General features: G+C 50.8%; 1 long non-coding RNA gene across 1 annotated transcript in view; it reads right to left on the bottom strand.

The window, feature by feature from the left end:
• The window catches only part of LOC104860207, a 10,952-nt gene extending 3,635 nt beyond the window's left edge, over positions 1-7,317 (bottom strand). Inside the window, exons 1-2 of the long non-coding RNA XR_779611.3 lie at positions 7,173-7,317; positions 6,870-7,028 (exon numbers count right to left, since the gene is read on the bottom strand). This is a non-coding gene — a long non-coding RNA (uncharacterized LOC104860207). The remainder of the gene's footprint in view (positions 1-6,869; positions 7,029-7,172) is intronic.
• Between the last annotated feature and the right edge of the window lie 3,417 nt (positions 7,318-10,734).

The raw sequence follows: 10,734 nt of genomic DNA, 5'->3' as shown, positions 1-10,734 counted from the left end.
TTTTTTTTTTTTTTTTTTGTAACTCTCAATTTGACATGATGTGGTAGGAGAGTCCGAATCTACCTGTGGAATATGTTGGTTTGTTTTCAGTGCTTGAAAATACACTCAGAGGTAATTAGTTACAGAAGACGCCATATAATTTTAAGTTAACCTGCATGCTGTAAATGTGTTTAATGTCTGAATAAAAAGGAAACATTTTTGAAATGTAATGGCTTTCTTGAAGTTTATTTGATGAAATATTAGGCTGATTTTGCGTGCCTGGCAGAACAGTGATGCTATGTCCATGTGTACAGTAGTTTGTTTGCTAATGCGTTAGCCTTTTGAACTGCAGGTATTAACTGTGTAGACTGAAAAATTAAGAGGGAATGAATTACCAGTCTCGCTTACGTTACTCTGCATCGTTCTACGCATCTGAGTCCTATGTTATCCAGTGTAAAAGTTGTCTTGGTGTCAAAGTAGTTTTTCAAGTACTTTCTCAGCACTTCTTCAGGTCTAGATGGAGGATAACTAAAACACATGCTAAATTCAAGTGGTGATTGATTGGTGTAGATCTTTTATCATTTTTGTGGAAATGTTAATTACATTTCAAGCAGACTGAATGAACCCCAAGTACCAGTCCATTTCAACAAGAATCAGCTCAGAGCCAGTCTTGCTTCATCCGTGCCCTGCTTGTACTACTCACCCCCAGACTGTTTGAAAGGCATCCAGATAGAGTCCCTGCAGTTTGCTTATGGAATCCCTTTAGCATCATTTAACACGTTTCTCTGCCCTTGTTTTCTGAGATTTGTCTCGGATCTGCAGACCTCTGAGACTTGCCTGTGTGTTTTATTTTGTTGGGAAGAGGGCGTGGTCCGCCGGGTGCGCACAGTATCTGGTCTCCCTTGGCTTTCTGGTTACTCTTGGTGGTGCCCACGTCCATCACTGACCCTGTGACACGGTGGACTTGAGGCAGTTCCAGGTGTGTATCACTGGCTTCCATGGCAGGCGCCCCCGGACCGCCCCTCCCAGGCGATACTTCCGCTGTAGGCTCCAGGTACTGGGCACACCATCTGGCCTTTGTCACTGGGACAGGCAGACTTCAGCGTCACCGCTGCTCTCAGGGAGTCCAGGTCAGCTGCCGTCAGCCCTGCCATACCGAGCAGTGCCACCACTGGCTCTGTACCTGAGCCGCACCTGTCCCCGACACTGCACCCTAAAGGGCCACTCTCCCTGGTGCCTGGCCTGGCTGTCGCCGAGGTCAGTCCCAGAGTCCTCTGCCATCCGCTGGGCTACGGCCGCCCCTCCCAGCAAATTCTGTTCCTCCTTGGGGACTTTTCATTGGCCTTGAGTACCCTTTAAATCCCTCTGCTTCCTTGGGAGGTGGTTCTCTTGGATGGAGACTGTTACAGAGAGGGACCCAAGTTTCTTGACTGCAAGCCGGTAGCCAGGCTTGTGATTAACAAGGAAATGAGATTCTTCTGTCAAAAATGTAACAGCTGAGGGCTGGGGATTTAGCTTGGTGTCACCGGCCTCACAAGCATGAAGTCCGGGAGTGTGATCCCCATGTACAAAAAAGTGCTGACATTGGGGTCTGCAAGAGTTAAGGTTTGGGTCTAGATGTCCCCCCAAAGCCTCCTGTGGTGATAGGCTTGATCTAGAGTGTGAAACTGAACTGAATGATTCACGGTGCAGTGCTAGGCTCGAGGGAGCGAGGATTAAGGATGTGAGCGCTGCCCGCCCTACTTAGTCTGAATAAGAGAAAAGGGACACAAAGATGCTGTAGAACTTCATGCTGCCTTGCGCGGCCAGTGCCTCCTCTGTGACCACCTGGCTGCCGTCCACCCTGCCTCGGAGCCGGCTGATGATGGACCGGAACCTCTACGAACTGCAAGCCAGATCAACCCCTTCCCCTGTAGTTTTGGGTGCTGGGTATTTTGTCACTGCAACAAGAGCAAAGTAACACACCAAGGAAGCAGCAGTGCCAGAAATGCCACCATGAACAAAACCTGTCCTACGCCCCCCGGCTTCTTCCAGTCCCCTGTGAAGCCAGGACAGCCAGGAATTACCAGCCCTTCCAGGGACACCTCCGGGGAAGAGGCCGGACTGCAATCCATACGGCAGTGTGGGCCTGCAAAGAAGGGCGCTCCATCCTCAGGATTTGAACTGTAAAGGCCGGAAGGCTGCTGAGAGTTCAAGGCCAGCCTGGCCTACATGGGGAGAACCCGTCTCAAAAAAACACTCTAGACCCACACTAAGGTACATTACAGTACAAAGGAAAAGAAAAAAGTAGCAGATACAGGTTCCACACAGCGGACTGACATTCTGAATGTACCAGTGCCAGAAATTCCATGAAAATAGATCGATACATTACAAACTGAGAAATCTGCAACCTCAGTTGGTGTAAGTAGGTGGAATAAAGTTTTCTCAATGCTCCAGTCCTTAATTCTGTTTCTTGTATAACCTTTCCTGGGAAGCTATTGCTAAACCAAGATGAAGTTAAGAAAAAGGGAGGTGGGGGTGGGGGTCGCGGGAGAGAAAGGCCCAGCAAAAGAAGGCAGTCGGCGGGAGACTGCTCGGACAGCCGTCCACCTGAGGCTGCGTGTTGGGATCCGGAGAGGTTCTGCGTTGAACAAAGGGTCCAGAGAACCCAGAGAAGTAAACCGCGCGGCCGGCGTGCGTGGCGCTTCGCCGGGTTTCTGACCGCGTCGGTGACGGCGGCCGGGAGGCGGGGTGGGTGGAGAGTTCACGGGTGGCAGTGCACGGAGGATTAAGGAGGAAGAGATCTGGAGATGGAAGCGGCTGCTTCTAGGTGGGAGGCTGCCGGGGTGGGGACCAGCGTGTCTGGAAACGCGTTTTCTAGCGCCTCCGGCTCAGACTGCATTTCGTCACGGAGCAGCTGCTTTCGAACTCAGTGCCGGGCTGTCGTCCGAGGTTCGCCTAACCCCGGAGTCAGCGGGCTCGTTCGTGGGACAGTGCATTGTCATCTTAAAGCCTCAGGTGACTAGGTTTCTCCTCACGCTCGGATTCTGTGAGAATCGTGTGGAGGGTTATAAACGCAGCATAGGAAGGACTAGGTTTCCACGGAAACAAACCCTCGAGGTCTCTTGGATAGCTGCTAGAAGTACTTTCTCCGTCAGACGAATGCTTCCAAATTTTGAAAAATTTAGGTGGCTCTTTGAAAAAAAATGTGGTGTAACTTACATATAAAACTTAGCAGCTTGAACCACTTTCAGTGTGCAATTTAGTAGTGTTGGAAGAGAAGTGATTTTTTTAAAAATGTGCACAAATCATTCAGGCTTGGAAAGGGCTAAGAACTTTGGCCATAACTAATGGTTCCATAATCCACACTGAAGTATTTATCTTGTATTCTTTAGTTCGTACCAACTTGCCGGAATAATGTTAATGTTACACTGAACTTTCAAATGTTTCCTCGAGGTAAGATTAGAATATATGACAACTATTTAAAATACTCAAGAAATTAGCTCATCTTTCTCCCACTTAGTGAAAAGCCTTTTAAATGGGAAATAAAAGTAGTGTGACAAAATCTAAGCAATCCCAACGACGTGCACTGTTTCTCGGGAGAAAGCAGACAGCACCAGCGCTAGCAGAACGCCCACATGAGCATCTTGGATACATTATTTTCTGTGCGAAGAAAAAGGCGCACAGCTTTTCTGTACAGTCACCAGAACTGTGCACAGGCCTCCCGCCACACGGCTCTGAAAATGAACTTTTGTCTTGTGCCGATGTAGGCGTGACAGAATGAACAAAGGCCTGCGTCTGAAGGCTGAGAACATTCAACTGAAAATGACAGATGCACTCTCCTTCTGTTGGGGACCCACGTAATGGTTTCATAGCTAGCAGGGTAAGGGAAACCCAGAGTCTTTAGTTCGGCTCCCTTTTGGACGTGGTTGACCACTGCCGAGTACTTTGGTTTTTGTTTTGTGATACTGGGGGTTGAACCCAGGGCCTTTGTATTGAAGTACCTCCCCAGCCCTTTTTAAATTTTTTACTTTGAGACAAGTTCTTGCTAAATCGCTAAGCTGCCCACGCTGGACTCAATTTTCAACCCTCCTGCCTCAGCCTCCCAGAGTGCCGGGATTACAGACACGTGCCACCAGCCCTGCAGGCCAGTACTTTCCGAATATTCCCACCAGTGTTCCCGGACACAGGAAGAAGCCAGCGCCTCTTTCTGGCCCCCTGTGCTTCAGAATTTGTGAAGCGGCCCACGTCCTCGCCACACGCAGTGTTGTAGTTGCTGCATTTGAAGAGGTGGTGCTGGAGGATCGGGCCTGCTGGGGTCCAGTGGGGCTGGAAACTGCCCAGCCTCACACGGAGTGACTACAGGAAGGAGGCCTGCGAGCCCATCCGGCTGGCGGAAAGAGGCTGTTGAGAGGAAACTGAGACTTGGCCCTGAGTCCTGGAGGCACCAAAAGCCCCTCCTGACCTGCCCAGCGAGGCCAGATTCCTCTGCTCCCCGGGCGCTTACGCTGCTGCCCTTCTGGGCTCGTTTTCTCTCCGTCCTTAGCTCACTTCCCCTCCTCAATTCCTATTCATTGTTTAAGACGGGTCTCACCTAGTTGCCCAGGATGACCTCAAATTCCTGGGCTCAAGTGATCCTACTGCCTCGGCCTGCTGAGCAGCTGTGACTACAGGTGTGTGCCTCCGGGCCCAGCATCACGGGCTTTTTTATCCAGCCCGTTCGTATTGATGTTCCCGTTGCTCTTTTGGAAATCCATACTTTCTGTCACACACAGCCACAAGTTTTAATTTCATCTCAGTTTCAGAGCATTCCGAGAAGGTAATTCTCTATCTAAACACCACTAGTGGGATTTGGCTACCTTGTTATAATCAAACACACTTTTTCCAGGAAAATATACAGCTATTAACATGTAAGTGGCAGGGTGGGGCATGGTGGTGCACACCTGTAATCCTAGCACTCGGGGAGGCTGAGGCAGGAGGAATGTTGTGAGTTCGAGGCCACACTGGACCAAACAGCTACATAGGGAGACCCTGCCTCAAAAACAAACAGTAACAGAAGCCCAAAGCAAAACAAACATTAAGCAGAATGTAAAAAGGCTCAAACAGGGCAGGGATGGCACAGCTATAGCGCCAGCCCTCAGGAGCCTGGCAGGGGTCTGTCGAGCCCAGGAGTTCTACACCAGCCTGGGCCATATGGTGAGACTTGTCTCAAAAACAAATAAAAATATGTGGGCTTAAAGTAGCTTTATGTGTCAGTGGGGCCATGTTTTCTTGTATAACCATTTTAAATTTTCACCTACTTTTTAAAATTATTTTTCAGAGATTTTAGCTGTTGGCATTGTGGATAAGTGATTATTACACTTGTCACATGTCTGACAATAAAGGATTAACATCCCTAACACACATGGAATGCTAATAAATAAGAAAGTAAAGATGAAAACTGTGGGGAGGAAATGGACCAAGGACAAAACAGACCATCGAAAGATTTTTTTTTTTTAAATGTTTAACTGTCGTGAGCCGGCGACGCAGAGCACTGTCCAGCAGTGCCTCAAACCTGAAAGAGCAGCGGGGTGGAGATGGGGCAGAGAGAAAGGAAGGACGCCAGGACAAGAGCCTGATCAAGGCGGCGTTTATTGCCGGCAAGCACCGGCCTTTTAAAGCAAAAAAAAAAAAAAAAAAAGTAACTGAAAGGTCACACAGGAAAAGAGCAAACAAGCTCAACAAAAACAACCCACCATGGGTAGTAGTAACCCGGACAACCACTCATCTAAAGGTCAGAGACAAGAAACTGTAACTTTCAGGAATTCCACAAAGGAAACACTCTACCTGCTCAACTGGAGAAGCTTAACACATATGGAGTTACTAGAGTTAGCAGTGCTTACAACCGATACTCATGATCCCCACATTTAACCTCAAGGTCAGGGATTTAGCTCAGTGGCTCTGCCCCCTGCCACGCAAGCACAAGGTCCTGAGTTCGATCGCTGGTATCAAAAAAAAAAAAAAAGTTTAACCTCATGAAAAGTCACAGAAATGCAACTAGAAATCATGAGGAATCTTCTGCTTAGCTGAGCGGGGCTAAACAACAATAACTTGACAAGACTGTCAGCCAGCCGGCTTGCAGAGCACACCTGCCCAGTGGGCGCTGCAGACACAGCCCTGGGCACCTCGTCTGCTGGCCTGTCCTGAGGCCGCCCTGGGCCCGCTTCCTGATGCCCGGCTGCAGCCGCTGAGCTCCGCCGCCCGTCCCCTCCTCCACACTGCTTTTGCTTGGTGGCGACGCTATCCTGCCGAATCCCTGGAGACCCTGAGCCAAAACAATGTCCCTCCTTGGTCCAGGTGTCAAGAACTTGTATTGATAACTGGGCAACCGAAGGACTGCTCCAGAGGGTCTGTGTTCACGGGATGGGAGAGAAAAGGAGGAAAGGAGAACAAGGACAGGAAGAGAGGGAGGGGAGTGAGAAAATGAAGGAGAGAAGAAAAATAGAAAAGGGAGGCAGGGAGGAAGAAAGGAAGGCAGAGGAGGGAAGAAAGAAAAAGAATGAGGGAAAGAAAAGAAAGAAAAGAAGAAAAAGGAAAGAGGAAAGGAGCCAGGCATGGTGACACATATCTATAATCCCAGGGTTTGATCCCCAGTATTTCAAAGAAAACAAAAAGAGCAGGTGTGGTGGCGCACACCTGTAATCCCAGCACTTGGGAGGCTGAGGCAGGAGGATCCCTGCATGTTTGAGGCCAGCCTGTGCTGCACAGTGAGACACCGCCTCAAATAACAATAACAACAACAGTAATTATGTGCAAGCATCAATAGCATATTTTATATAAAATCCAATATATTTTCCAAACAAAATTAAGAAGAGTGGCATTGTTTCGCAAATCTCTTTAATATCGGGTTTAAACGAAAGCCCAATTCTCACCTGATTCTGCCTTAGCATGCTGTGCTGCCTTGTTTGGGGTGAAGAGAATGAAGACAATATAGCCTCACGCGGACGTGTAGCGGGGAAAGAGTCGCAGCTTTTTCCGATGTCCTTCGGTACAAACGGTCTCTCTGACACGGGTCATTCCTGAGAGGTGGCCTGCGCCGTGCACCTCACTGTCAGTGACTGCGGCCCTGATGTGAGGATCCCTTGACTTTCCCCACATCCTCCGCCCGTCTCGCACCCCGAAAGGCCCTCGACCTCCTTTGGCGGGTGGGGGTCCACGGACACGGCCCCACTTACGAAGCCGACGCTCCTCCCACGGGCGATGGGCTCAGTGGAAAACTGGAGACCACAGGCGCCAGCCCAGGCTCCCGGCTTCACCCGCGTCCTGGAGCAGTGGGGAAGCAAGAGAACGGTGAGGTCGGGTCGGGTCCCGGGCATCACCATGGCGACGACGCCTACGCGTCTCCGTGCTAACCGTGAGCCTCTGGGGTCGCTGCGTGCGTGCGTCGGCTCGGGACGCGCATCGGTGTGGGCTTGGCGCGCACGGAGGCTTGAGAAGCCGAGGACGCCTGATGGACGGGGTGTTACCCCCTGTACCAAGGCTGCAGTCGTGTGAACAGCAGACGGCACGGAGAAAACTTCCGAAAGAAAACCAGCCGTGCCATGCTGCCAGCCTCCAGTGTGCACGACTGTGTGCGGTGCGGGGCGACCTGGCCTCCTCCCGCGAGGCCAGCACCACTGCCCTCTGGGGCCACCAGCGGGTGACCAATCCTTCGGTGCCTCGGGGACACTTATCCAAGCAGGGCAAGTGCACAGAGGTAGCTCTGGCACCTGCAACCAACGCCGCTGTGTGATAGGGTACCGAGCTGAGGGTCGCTGCTCACTTTGCTCTAATGTATGGTGATGCTCATATGGTTCCAAATCCCAAATAAATTCAAGTCCCAAAGACTGAAGAAGAACGACCAACAGCTGTCACACTGTGAAACGCCTAGATATCTGGGAACAACTAAAATTTTTTATTTCGGAGTTGGGCATCGTGCTGTAATTCCAACATTTGGGAGGCTGAGGCAGGAGGATTTCCGTTAAGTTTGAAGCCAGCCTGAACTACATAGCAAGTCTCAAAAATTTTTTTATTTCAAATTAATTAAATTAATTAAGGACCTTGTAATTTATTGAATGAGATATTCTGGTTTCCAACCAGATGTCCAGCAGCCTCTGGCCACCGGCAGGTTGGCCTCACTTGGGTCCCAGTTACTCCTGCACAGAAGGAGCCACGACTGCCCCCACGTTATGTGCAACCAGATCGCCTTACTCATGTTCTGGTTACGATCCGTCTACGGCCACACCACCCTGAGAACTCCTGATCTCGGCAGCCAAGCCGGGTGGGGCCTGCTTAGTACTCGGATGGGAGAGTTCTGGTTCCCAGCAACAGAAACAGGTCCTGGCTCATTTCAGCAGAAAAGGACTTGCTGGGAGACTAGCAGGGGCGCACGATAGTGTAGGGCAGAGACCAGCCAGGCAAGGGCAGGGACGAGCTATCCCCGAGGGCACGGAGCCAGCCTGCCACACCCGGCCACTGCAGCGCCACTCAGGTCCCCCCGGCAGAGCCCACGGTTCCCACCTTCCCTCCAGGCTCCTGTGAACCAGAGCACAGCTGAAATCTGCCCCGCAGGAGAGGGGAAGGCGGCACCGAGAGAGCACTGCCTGGGCTGAGGCAGTGCTGGCCGTCAGAGCCCTGTCCGTGCCTGCTGCACATAACCCTAATGCGAATGTTGCACTCCTACACTTTCCTTAAAGTCGCATTATACTGTATCGGAATCGTTATAACAAACTTTGTTCTTCTTTTTTTGAGACAGGGTCTCACTGTGCAGTTCAGACTGGCCTTGAACTCACATGGCGAGCCTCCTGCCTCATCCTCCTGAGTTTGGGTTACAGATGTGCACCACCAGGCCCAGCTTCTAAGAAAAAAACATTTAAACCGAACAATACCTTGTGATCATTTCCATTTTTCACCTGCACCATGATTCTTAATGGTGGTGTGGTATTTCTTCTCTGAATTTACTTTAGATCATTTTGGGAATCTCTACTACTTTTTATAACATAAACAATGCTGGATCATGCTGAACATGGAATTTTTTTCTACGTTCTTTTTGGCTCAAGTATTTTGAGGCCTGCCCATACGTCAGGCACTGTGGGTAAGTACTCCTGTAGCTCCGTGACCCGGAGGACAGCACGCTGTGTCGGGTCTGAATGGCTGGCGAGGCTCACACGCGGTGGGCACTCACTAATCAGCCCGGATCGCAGGGCTGGCGCACGGCAGCCCTGGCTCGGGATACACTCGGTATCGGCAGCTGCAACAGCTCAGGCCCCAGGGCTCTTGGCTTCTTCCTCCAGGATCTGTGCGGTGGTTCGTGCACATATCTCTAAGTCTGGAGGTGTGGAATCAAGGGAGTGAGGACTTTTAAAGCCAGGTGTAGTGGTGCAGGCCTGTAATCCCAGCACTCTGGGAGGCTGAGGTAAGAGGACGGCAAGCCTGAGTCCAGCCTGAGCAACCCAGCAACTCCTGTCTCAAACCTTAAAAGTAGAATAAAATTTAAAAGGGGCCGGGGATGCAGCTCAGTACTAAGGCCCTGGGTCCGGTCTTCAGTGACACACACAAACACACACACACACACCTGATACATCCGGAGTCTGTGTCAGTGCACACCTACCCCAGAAATCTACTCCGAGTGCCTCCTTCCTGTGGCCTTGGCCCACACCTGCTAGGTATTATCTGTCTCCAAGAATCTTTGCCAAGCTAGGCGGTGAAACAAGTGTGTCCAGTATCTTGGGTTTCTTCCGTATTCAGGCAAGCTAGCTTTCCCCACAGCTTGCAGCGCGCCAGGAGAACTTCGGCCCCTAGAGTGCGCTGTGGTCCGTTGTGTTTGAGGCTGCGTCCCATCGCCTGGCTTAGCGCCAGCGCATAGTAGTCGCTCAATAAAATCGCGCTGGGTAACTGAACAGGTAAGAGCGTGTGCTGGGCATGACAGGCGGCGCTGTATACACCTGACCGCACCTTTGCCCCTCACTCTGACGCCTCAATGAGGTCAAAGCCGCTCCCCTTGCTGCTTGGAGCCTGCCTGGCTGCCTCAGTTTACTGGAACCTCCCATCCGGATTCTTCGCACAACAGAGCCTGTGTTTTAAATCTCCTCATTCCAAAGAGATCTTAAAGATGAGCCCGTCTGTTTCCCCATAATGTGGTAGAATGAAACTTGGAGGGTTTTGTTGTCATTATTTCACATTTTTGCTTTTTTACAAGCTGGCTTTCCTCCATCTTAGCTCCTATAACAATGTCGCTGGCCATGTCATTTATAAGCAATAGAATTTCATTTATGGGCCTGTGGCCTGGGAAGTCGAGGATGGCGGGGCCAGAGCTCCCTGATAACGAAGCACCTGTTACAGCACTGATCCAGCAAGCGGCCACGGCCCTCTGGGTTTCCACGCTTCCGTTCACCCTTCCAGCTGTTGCTGTGGAATTGTTTCCAGCGCGTGAACTTTGGGGGACACATCGAAACCACAGCACAAGCCTTGTGACCCCTGTGATCCTTTATTCTTCATCCAGGGCCATCGCACTGAGCTATATCATTGTTTTTCTTTGAGACCCATTCTCTCTAAGTTGCCCAGGCTGGGCTCAAACACACAGTCCTCCTGCCTCAGCCTCCCGGAGTGCACACACGCACTGCCACTCCCGGCAAAGCTTCATTTTTAAATTTAGCTTTGTGACCCTGTGCTTGTGCCTTCCACACTTTCACCGTGGTTCTCTGCTCCAAAGTGAGGAAAGCACGCTGGCCCTTGCCAGCCTGGGTCTTTTCATTTCAG

Source organism: Fukomys damarensis, unplaced genomic scaffold, assembly GCF_012274545.1.
Source record: "Fukomys damarensis isolate Sample0158 unplaced genomic scaffold, DMR_v1.0_HiC HiC_scaffold_19, whole genome shotgun sequence".
In the NCBI taxonomy this organism is placed as follows: Eukaryota; Metazoa; Chordata; class Mammalia; order Rodentia; family Bathyergidae; genus Fukomys; species Fukomys damarensis.
This window is presented reverse-complemented; position numbering and strand designations above follow the sequence as displayed.